The following is an 11,949-nucleotide window of genomic DNA, read 5'->3' as shown; positions in this document are numbered from 1 at the left end:
ATGCTTTTTTTGTCCTATTAGGCTTTTGTCCGTTCCTCAATCCCCTCACGCATTCATAGTTATGAACGTTTGAAACGTGTCAAATATATCTCTCTGTGTTTCGGCTTGCGTTACGCAAATATGCATTTTATGGGCCTTTTAAAATTTTGTGCCGGTTTACTATAGGTAAATGTTGGGCCATCATCGTTAGGAAAACTACTGTTTGGACATCATCTCCAGAAATTCTTCATAATTCACCTGGTCATCTCTATCAATGTCAATTTCTTGAATCATATCTTCGGCTGCCTCATCTGTTAATTTGTCTCCAATATTTGTCATTACCTGTCGCAACTAAGATACAGTGATAAAACCATTCACATCTTTGTCTAAAACACGGAAAGCTTCACTGAGGCCTTCTTCGCTGTCAATGTAATTGATAGTGCTGGTAATCATTTCAGGAAACTCCTCGAAATCTATCAAGCCGTTGCTGTCATTATCAACTTCACTAAATACGTCTTCCAGCTCTGCTTGAGATAGCTTTTGGCCAATTGATCCCAGTAGAGCTCGCAGTTCGTCGATCGAGATTTTTCCACCTCCATCTTTGTCAAAAAACCTGAAAGCTTCCTTATATTCTTCAATCTGCTTTTGTGACATTTGGTCTACCATTTTGTATTGAAAAGGGCCGAGAGTTGAACACGGTGAATGTAGACTTTGATGATGGCGGTACTGACTATACGAAATAACACTTGCCCCTTTTCATTACAATATATGAATAATTCTCTAGATAATTGTACCAACTCAAATTTACGTTGAGTGATGCCCATGTTTTTTTTTCTTCTGGAAAAGACCACACAACTTCTCAATAAGAATTTAATTAGAGAACCGTTTGAATTGGTACCTGGACTTTTCGCGCCTGTACATGTTTTGACCCAGGACATTTCGCCCCACTTCAAATGGACATTTCGATCCCCTTCAACGGACATGTCGGCCAACCTTGTACATGGACGTTTCAGGACATTTCGCACCATATCAAAGAACATTTCGTTTCATACCCCATAATCCTCCTCCTCTCTCTCTCTCTCTCTCTCTCCTCCGTTCGTATAGAAATTGATCACCATTACAGTACACAATTGTCCCTACACGGCTGAGTGAAGATAAATGACAAATAAATTATATATATATATATATATATATATATATATATATATATATATATATATATATATATATATATATATATATATATATGTATGTATGTATGTATGTATGTATGTATGTATGTATGTATGTATGTCCGTTATGTCAAAGATTTGTTTTTAAAATGTACAATTTCAAAAGAACACCGTGTTAAACGAGTGATTTCCTTTACTCCCAGCAAGTGTTATTTGGACTTAATTACAGCCAGGTAGTTTCTTTGATCTTCATAGTTAAATAATCTACTAAAAATGGTATCAAGGTAATTAAGTTGCAGCCAGGGTTCTGAGTCAGTTATGGAAGTTTTATGAAAAGGAAATTGCAATTTAGCACAGATGTTCTGGTATTCAATAATAACAAAAACAATGACATATAATTAAAACAACGTTTGATCTTTGTATAACAAAATCAAAATCAAATAGACTAATATTGATAATGGCTTTTCTATCGTCAAAGGCAAATGAGAATTGTTTCAATCCCCATGCGTTCAATAGTTGATACATTTCATTGACTGGCTTGGATAAATATAATTCTGTCACTCAGTGTCGGATGCTAATGACGAGTCACGTGACTATGTTACGTAACGCGTGAAAGGAAACATTGTGCACCAATCCGAACATTGCAAACTGTCACGTGAGCAACCTAGCGCTTGATCGGGCAAAAACCACTTAACTTCAAATTGTTACTAGAGTCGTGGTTGGTAATTGATGCCATTGTTGAGAGAGACTTGAAGAGATAAAGTGCTCAGGTACTGTAAAGTTTCATTATCCGCATCTATATTTAGATACATTATATAATCAATGTTTGTTGCAATAAATGTTGCGCATGTTTTACATGCAAATTGTGATAAATGTATACTGCACACTGTTGAGAAATTTCTTTATGAAATCAGAATCGTTTCTTTTTTATGATGTAGGACAAAGTTCAAACGTTCTTTAAGAATTTGCGCTATCTATTGCTATTGTCCGATTTATTCCACGCAAGGTTATTCACACTAAAAATGAAAGATCCTGAATTTGCTTTCCCACAAATGATGACTCCCATCATCGGCAGTGGTTGCTTTTCAATATTCCAAGTTCTCATGGACCAACTATCAATGAATTGAGAAGTGATCGTCTTTCGAGACGAAGATTTGTTCTTCACGGAAAAGAAAAGTGTTGTGCAAGTATCGTGACATTTGTGGTGGCAGTGTCTCGGATATCATCATCAACAGGACATATGACATTTGTCAAGCAGTTTGAAATCAAACCAGCCAGAGACATACATAGAAACTTAATTGAAGTTCGTAGGAAATGTTCAAGGCAAAGAACGGTAAGTAGTATTACTCTAGTTAAGACATTTTCCATAAAGACTTTGATCCCCGCGCTTTTGTGGAGGATAGTGTGATATACTATGTTTGTCTGTGGCTTTGTGTTCTCATAACCCGCTGAGTAAAGAGTCACCAAACTCCATGAACATGTATGTTGGATGGCACAATAGCACAATCCTGCTATACAGTGAGATCGTCACGTTACATGAAGGTAATGACTTAAACGTATGCTAAAATCCCCATGAAGAGAAATCCATTAAACCACAGACTAAAGATTCGCCATAAGACAAACGATAATAGCAATGATTTTGCAAAACTCCAGGTATCTCATGTGATAACCACTACTTTGGGGAGTGGAGAGGACATTTTTCTTTTAAAGCATATATCTGTAAATCCTGGTTCACTACTGTTCCAAATTTGCCCTCACCAACTCCAAACCCAACCAAGGGTCAGTATGAACGTCCTCGTGCGCATCAGTCAGGGCTTTATTAAATACTATCAAAGTGAATTTGCCCAAGGCAAGTTGAAGGGAAACGTGAGATTGTCTAAAACTATGGCAACACAATATAGCAATAAAAGTGAAAGCCATGTGGTAAAAATATGCAAGCTGTTTTAATGAAAACGTTGTTTATATTTTGCAATATAGAAGATTATGTCCTATTGTTCCTGAGTATTCTACAAAACATAAAAATTCCTCCAATATTTTTCCTCTTTAGAACAGGCAGGCAGAAAATGATAAGGCTTTCGGTGTATTTGAAGCTAAAATATTGCTAAATTGGAATCAGATATTTTTACAGTTATATTGCCAACAGTAGAAATTGTGCGTGAGTTTAAGATTTTAAAATGCTTTATATAGTTACTTGGTTTACTCTCGATTTCTTCAGAATTGTTTATAAATGACACATTGGTGGTTTAGTGTGATGCGCTTGTATATATATATATATATATATATATATATATATATATATATATATATATATATATATATATATATATATATTTTTTTTTTTTTCCTGGTGCGGAGTTTTGTGGCTCACTTGTCGAGATGGTTCTCTAAGCTCCACGCACCCAGTGAAGCAGGCAGGTCATGGCGGGCAGCAACTTACTGACTGGGGGCTGCCCAGCTTGGCGGGCGGTAGCCGTCCAATGAGACCTAGTGATCTCTCCCACCGTCAAAAGTAACCCCTGGCGCCAAGCTCTACTCCAATCGAGCTTTGACTTAGAACTGATAAACGGCTACTTCTCTTGTTGTGCCGACACCGCAGGACGACGCTGGAGTGTCCTCTCCAGTGGAGTTACGATGCCTGGGCAGGGTGGTATGGAGAATCAGCTGTTGTCCATGCAGCAGATCCCCCCTCTCCACGAAGCTGGTGGGCCCAAGGGAATGACGATTGCCGATACAGCTTGGCACCAACGACGTCGCAGGAGTTGTCGGAATGACGTTCAAGTCAATGTCAGACCGCCTTAGGGACTCCCTCTCCGGATTTTCTGTCGGAGTTTACTCCCTTAGCCTTTCCCGTGAGTAGGTATAGCCACAAAGCAGCAAAGGTTTGGAATCGGAGTTTTCCTTCTCCTAGATGAGCTATCGTCCAAGGTTACGAGTCCCATCTACCCAAAGCAACTGGTTTTAAGGGGCCAATGGCCCGCCTTCACCCATTCCCCTGTTAGTGGAAAACGTGGTCTGCCGGACTTCAAATCTAAGCCACTCGCGAAGGCCAGGAGCTGGATTTTAGTTGACAGAGGCAATCAGAGACGCAAGCCGTATGGGGCATTTCTGGATAATTGGGGCGCTTGTCTCCCACTCCCACCCCGGCAATGTCAACCTTAGACCACAATATATATATATATATATATATATATATATATATATATATATATATATATATATATATATATATATATATATCCTGATCTTCAGACGCATTATGCTATGGCAGATGAGGATCTGTGTTGGTTGCAGTTGACCTCAGCTTACACGCGAGTATATGTGTTAGTAATTTTTTCACTCCAGGCGAGCAGTATGCGACCAAAGATGAGGACGCATATAGACGTTCAGTTTTCACCGAAATACAAGAAAGAAAAGATAAGTTTCAGCATGGGACTGAACAAATTCTCAGATCTTGTAAGCAGCGTTTTGAGATAAAGATGTACTTTAGTGTAAAATATATATTTTAACGCACCTGGCACAGTGACATTTGGATATGGCCGTCATCCGTCTGCCATGCATTCTTTAAAGTGTGCCTTGTGGATGATGTGTAGGCTCCAATATAATCATAGTTGAGTGGAATTCGCTGTGAAGGTTTATATCATAAGATTTAATTACAAGATTATAAGGAAAAAGTGGTTTATATAGGGCTTTATCTAATTAATAAATTTTTATAAAAATGTCTCTAGATATCCGTCTCTTGATATCCATCTCTTGATATCCATCACGTTCCACATGGAGTTTGAAAACTTGCGGAATCATCACTTTATAATGAATAAATATATCTGATTACGTCTGATTATATGATCAATAGTGAATGGACGGTCATATTATTAAACGTGGCAATTCATACTTCTAAAACTATTATTATTACATTGGCATTTCAGCAAATATAAGCCATGTGAACGATTTCACGATCCATTGAATTTGTGTTAATTATGTTACAAACATTGTCTTCAGCAACTTACACAATGCAAGCTGGTTAATCTTAGCACGGAACAGAGGTAGTGTATCTAAATTCTTTTTAAATATTTGTTTCAAATGCTTCTCTGCAATTTCCTTTTCATTAGTAATAAAAGTTTATCCTGTTGCTGCCAACATTTTAAAATGCCGTGTTTTCATGGAACATATATACATTTGATTATAATTGAACTTTGAACAAGACAGGGGGAAATGCTACTTCAAAACGGAAAGTCTGCAAGGACAAATGACCAAAATATTCAGCTATGTCAAAGTATTGACATGGCTAGAAGTGGGAGATATAAAGATTTAAAACCCAGTGATGTCATCGGCACATATACAACTGTTTTCATAAAGCAGAAGAGTTCAGAGCACTGCATATCGGTATCATAAACACCAGAGTCAATGAATTAAATTGCAGTCCCGCACAATGCGATTCTTCCATACACAGTCAGCTGGGGACAGAAGGGATATGTAACACATGTGAAGGACCAGGTAAACATTTGCTGCGGTACAGAACAGAAAAGGTCAGTTCATTCGTCTTCACTACATGACATCCAAAGGATATACATTAGACGCATGCTTATAGCAGCTAAGGAATAGCCTAAACTCAGGTCGTACAGTAAATAAGGAATGGCCTAAGCTCATGGCTTACAGTAACTGATGAATTGCCTAAGGTCAGGAATTACGGTAATTAAGGAATGGCCTAAGTTCATGGCCTACAGTAATTAAGGAATAGCCTAAGATCAGGTCTCACAGTAAATAAGGAATGGCCTAAGCTCATGGCTAACAGTAACTAAGAAATAGCCTAAGCTCAGGTCTTACAGTAAATAAGGAATGGCCTAAGCTCATGGCTAACAGTAACTAAGGAATGGCCTGAGCTCAGGGACTATAGTAGATAAGGAAAGGCCTGAGCTAATGGTTCAACCTTTTTCTGTGTTCCGAAAACTGATAAAGTCTAAGCTGATATGTTCAAATTCTTTTCTGGGTTCTAGAGACCCTAGCATTCTCTGAACTCCAGTATTCATACTTTTTATGGTTTCTGGAGACTGAAAACTTGTACACATTGTTGTATAAAATGCACACGTTAACTATGTAGTTAGTATCGTCTCGTTTACGTAAGAATATCTTGGTGTTGTCTCATCTGTTAAACCAGCCATAATCATATCTTGTCGACACCACTGAGATAATAATCTACTGGTTTTATGATATGAATTTCAGTAAAACTGTTACTTTAACAATGATGCAATGTAAATGTTATATTCATACTAATGGTAATATTTAAAAAGAAAATAAGAATTAGCTCAAAGGCCTCATTTTCCCGTTGCCACCGACATGGATAATTATATCACTGATTGTTTTGAAAAAGCATCTAAATAATGCATAGTTTCATTGTTATGCAGGTCTTTCCAAGCGTTGGAAGTATGCAAGCCATACTGATGCTCATTAGTTTATGGCTGGGTCGGCAATAATATAAAATTTCTTTTGCCAGGTTTACGTACATCAAATCTAGGTGATCATTAAATGTTCAGCACAACTAGAAACGTTGTAGGTGGTAGGATCAGAGACAAATTTGGGGATATGGGGAACACTGAAGGTTCTTACGAAGAAGGTTGGAAGCACAGTACTTGGAATCGAGTCTGCATTTTTAAAAGGAGGTTTGAAAAGACTGTCCCTAAAATCGAGACTGCATTTTAACAGGAATACTGTTTTGGCATGTATTGATTTTAAACATGGATGGCATAGTGATAAAGTTGTTCCCTATCGGGATCTGATTGCTGGGTTAGTTTTGTGGACGTACTGATTGATACAACGCATCCGAATAATGATTTTTTGTGCATGAAACGGAACGCATTCTTAGACAAGTATGTGCCTTCCAGAAAAAAAAGATTAATATTCATTTATTTTGAAACAAAATATATGAAGTTCTGACCTAAGGAACAAATTGACAGTAGGCGAAATATAAGTCATTTCCCATAAAAGAAATTAATTAGCAACACATATGCATGATAAATAAAATATATTAAGGTTTGAAACAAAACATTGGGTTTTCAGTGTCTGGCACATCCTTACTTACGCAAATTTTGTGCAGGAAGGACTCTAATCAACGTTTTCTATCCATTTTCAGAAAGATTGTGGGTAATGCTGGGCATTCAGCTTAGTAATTATATTTACGAAAGTTGCAACTCAAAATTGTGACAAGAGAGACTGGATACTTTCCCGTGTCTCCCTTGCAAACCAATGTAACTCCTTTCCAAACCACTGTAAGAGAACCTTGTTGACCAGTAAGTGAAAATGCAGAATATGTTTGTTACATGGAAACAACGTTCAAGTAAACAAAACTACTAACTATATATATTAGATATTTTATACTAAAGCTTTCAATTGATATAACCGTTTTCAAAAGCAGCCCATTTTTAAAAGCAGGCGGCTGGTCCTTGCATGCTGGTGTTAACGACAATATTAAAATATTGGTTGCAACTTGCTGAAGAAATATGGGTTAAGTGCCTTTCCTAAGGGCACACAAACGCAGCCGACCTGAACTGGTCTGGATGGGAATCAAAACCGCGACCTTCTGAGCTACGGTGCCTCGCTATATCATTCTGGAAAGCGTCTGTAATAAATAGTACGTCTCCTCACTGACACAAACCAAATAGACAAACCTGAATTTGTATTCTTTCCTAGTATTATGTGAGTTCATATTGTGATAAAGCGAGCGGTGTGAGACTGTAGTGTAATAAAGCGAGCGACAATGCTGAATTGTTCGACTTCACTATATATTTCTCCATATCTAGTAGAAACAAGCACATTTTCTTTTTATTATATTATTAGGGCAAAATCTTTGCATGGATTGTTTTCTCCATTCTGTGTCAATGTGAAACAAACTTACATATGGAAAAGATAATAAGGCTTAAAAAGACAATACAGATCTGAAGAACATATATAAGGGCATATATACGTCATAAGGGCATGTATACGTCATAAGGGCATATATACGTCATAAGGGCATATATACGTCCTAAAAGGTAACAAAAATTGTTTCCAAAACTACTGTTCTCACGCATATATTTCAATATATATTATGAAATATATAATAATGAACTCTAATCTAAATATCAGTAGCCTTGTTCCTTTGGCCAAAGTAACATGGCTTTGTCAGAGTGCTTTATACGTGTGCCTTGAACTGAGCGTTTCCTTTAATTGCAAGCTTCCGAATTTACTTTAATTGTAAGATAAAAATCAAATTCCAAATATCTGCTTCTTCACAATGGTTTTGTCCAGAATGTCCATTTCAATAATTTGGATAGGGATGTGCTAGGACTCCATATGAGAGAAACCTGTAGAATAATGAAATTTGAGCAAAATATATGGATATTGAAATCTAAATAATATATGGGAATTTTTAACATGTACACATTTAAGTAATCCAAATCACGGGGTTTGTCCATCTCAGTTATTGTACTTTTGGGGGTAATCAAGCATTTAACACAACCTAGGATACAAGACGATGATAAAGGCAAAAATGTTAAACAAATTTATAATGATGCATTGTCGTATAATACGACAAATATAAAGGGCCTAAGTGACTTATATTCTATCTTTCAGACAGGTGCTCTGGACAGTCAGGTCTTCCGTAAGACCGGTAAACTGATCTCCCTAAGTGAACAGCAGTTGACGGATTGTACCAAAGCCTTCTAAAGCCTTGGATGTAACTGCGGTTTTATGGACGCGTTATTTGCATATTTCAAGATGTACGGCATCGAGACTGAGGTGGATAGCCCATATACAGCAGAGATATACTACATCATTTCCTTTTGTATTACGTTAAAGAGTAGCCCACGTTCAGGAATCACTGTATCATGATTATCAAGCAGGCAGCGTAAGAGTGTGTTCAGATATTTTGTGGTAAATATTTTAACAGTTGCAACTTAGCCATTTTGCAGATAGTGATCAATGCTATATGAGTTCTACTTTTAGTGTGCTGTTGAATCTTCATGCCAGTTTAGCTTTTCAGTGAATGTTGTACTATAACGGCGGGAATTATTGTTTGCCACGGAGTTAGTCTTCACCATCTTCGCAAGCAACATACGAAAATATGCTGCTCTCTTTGGACCTTAACAACCGTATGCAATCTCGATCTCATGGGTATGCGGAGTCTCAAGGAAGATAAAGAATATATCCAAACGTGACTTTTCATGCTGACAAAGCGAGATTTTCTCTTCCAGACACCGCTTGTTGATCGATAAGAGGCCATCTTCATAGATGTATATTAAAGCTTAGTTCACTGGCTCGTTGATAATGCATTTTCTTGTTCATGAATATTCATCAGACATCTTAATTTGTGTAGCCATTTACTTGACTTGTGACCTTTCAAAGTGAAAGAAGAATTTGAGATTCTATATACTCATGTCAGTGGTCTTAAAGTAAATCAGATCAAGGAAAATATGTGGTGGGAGGGGTACGTATTATTTATTAATCTACACAAATCTCTTCTATAGTAAATTTCACTACACTGCCACAAAATCATTTGGGTTCGGGTATTATTCTATTAAATGGTAATGTGCAAGGAGTTTATGTTCTATTTGCAAGCGGTCACGAACATTGGCAGAGTTGTAAATATGTTGGTGATCCCCATCCTCCTATATCAAGTGTATGACAAAACAATCACAGAGCTAAAAGGTGACACTTTGCATTCGTTATTTTTAAAGGAATTTTTTTCCAATAATATGATCAGTGTTCCCCAGTATTTATGCCTTTACAATTGCAAACAAAAATTTACAAACCGCTCCTGCAGCCTTGTGGCTAGAGCGTCCGACTCCGACGCGGGTGATCGCGGGTTCGAACCCCGGCTGACATACCAGCGACTTATAATTATGGTACTAACAGTTGCCTCGCTTGGCATTCGGAATTTAGAGGTTAGTGATAGGACTGGTCGGCCTGGTGACAGGATAATGTGACGGGGGGGGGGGGGGACATGATGCTACATGTCTGCGGCTTGATGCCCCAGTGCTAAGCATCACTATAAACTGCCACACTGCAGACATCGTAACGATATGACCGACAAATTGTAAAAGCTACTTTAAAATCCAAATCACACACACACACACACACACACACACACACACACACGCGCGCGCGCGCGAATTACTGGAAGTTTGTTATATTTTCATGGTGGTATATAATTAGTGATAAATTGTAACTTGTCATACTACAGAAGGGTTAAAATGACATGAATACCATATCTTTACAACCATCCTGTTTCTGCTGACAGCAGGAAGATGACTGTGACTATAATGACTCCTTGATAGTGGTAAAGGATACCGGCTCTGTAGATATCGCGAAGTGTAGTAAACCAGCACTGCAGCAAGCTGTTGCCTCCGTCGGACCAATTGTAGTAGCTGTTGATGTCAGTCAAGCTTCGTTCCAGGACTATGAAGGAAGTAATTAAAACACGCCAATTATTGTTTCATCTTTATTTCACAGCAGAAGGACTATCCGATTGTAATTTAGATCAGTGACATAGATGAGATATAACGGACACCGATACGATATCATGTGATCTGATTCACCAATAAAATTAAAGCTTTCAATTGTTTGAAGCAACACACGACATTCGGAACATATCGTTTCTATCGGTGTCGAAAACTAATATTTATTACAAGTATATTTTTAGTTAAAACATATTTGGTTTATGTATTGCTTTTCCTTGTTCCATTATTAGTGATAAATGTCTGATTATCAAGCTGAAAGTGTTTTGTACTTTTAGCTGCCCTGTTTGTATTTGTATTAATAAAACTTGATAAGTGTAGTCATCTCTAGAAATAGTGTTCACTGACCTCCGAAACTGATAATATGGGCTATTTTCTTTCTAGTGTATTAATATGTTTTTTAGGGTATGACAGTTCTCAGTAGTACTACAGCGGTTTGCAAAGAAAAGGAAATAACATGTAAATGTATATTTATTTAGTATCAAGCAAAGCCACGTAATTCAAAATTCAAGCCTGAGCGTCATATTCTACATGTGTTATGTATGTATGATGAGCCGGATTGCAGTAGCTATAAGATAAACCATGATGTCGTACTTACAGGACACGGCACGGAAAAGGGCAAAAATTATTGTATTTTAACAAATATGTATGAGTATGTGACATACGGTGGAGTTTCGGTAATCAGCTGCTTGCAATATCCAGCCATCGCCATGTCCCGCAGAATGTACAAAACGACAGAACAATTCTAAAAGTGGTCACAGAAGTAATTCTGTATTTTCTTCCAAGTATTTTGTTCCAAGAATAGTATTTATGATTTTGGATACATCATTGTGCGCTGCCTTAAGTCAGGTCTTCCTCCTTCCCATCTTGGAACCAAACACAAATGCATCCTTTGAATGTATTACATGCTCCGCTCTTTGAAGCTATCAGAATATTTTTAGATACACATTGTCATCGAAATTCCAAACACATTTATGCAAATTCAATATGACGAATCTGAAATTATCGCCATGTGGACGTAAATAAAAGCATAGGTTAGTCATTAACTGAGATTTTGGGATGTTTTGCAACAGTAGCTATGAAATCGTCGAGAAGCATATATTTGGTTCGATAGATTTGGTCAGTTTGTAAATATTAAATTACAGAAGAGATTGTTTCAAGAAGCTTAATCATATATAAAAAATGAAAGTAGTCTTCAAACAAACTATTAATTGAAACCAGCCAGTTTCCCTCCAGTAGTTCATCAGTAGGTTGAGGCGTGACATGATCAAATCTGCTTCCGGAATATCTCAATTTCAGACATGTAAATCGGT

General features: G+C 37.3%; 1 pseudogene; it reads right to left on the bottom strand.

Annotated features, from left to right (window-relative positions):
- Positions 1–330: 330 nt before the first annotated feature.
- On the bottom strand, positions 331–645 carry LOC149800025 (calmodulin pseudogene; annotated as a pseudogene).
- Between the last annotated feature and the right edge of the window lie 11,304 nt (positions 646–11,949).

Source organism: Sinohyriopsis cumingii, chromosome 5, assembly GCF_028554795.1.
Source record: "Sinohyriopsis cumingii isolate HCF-2022 chromosome 5, ASM2855479v2, whole genome shotgun sequence".
NCBI classification, from domain to species: Eukaryota; Metazoa; Mollusca; class Bivalvia; order Unionida; family Unionidae; genus Sinohyriopsis; species Sinohyriopsis cumingii.
This window is presented reverse-complemented; position numbering and strand designations above follow the sequence as displayed.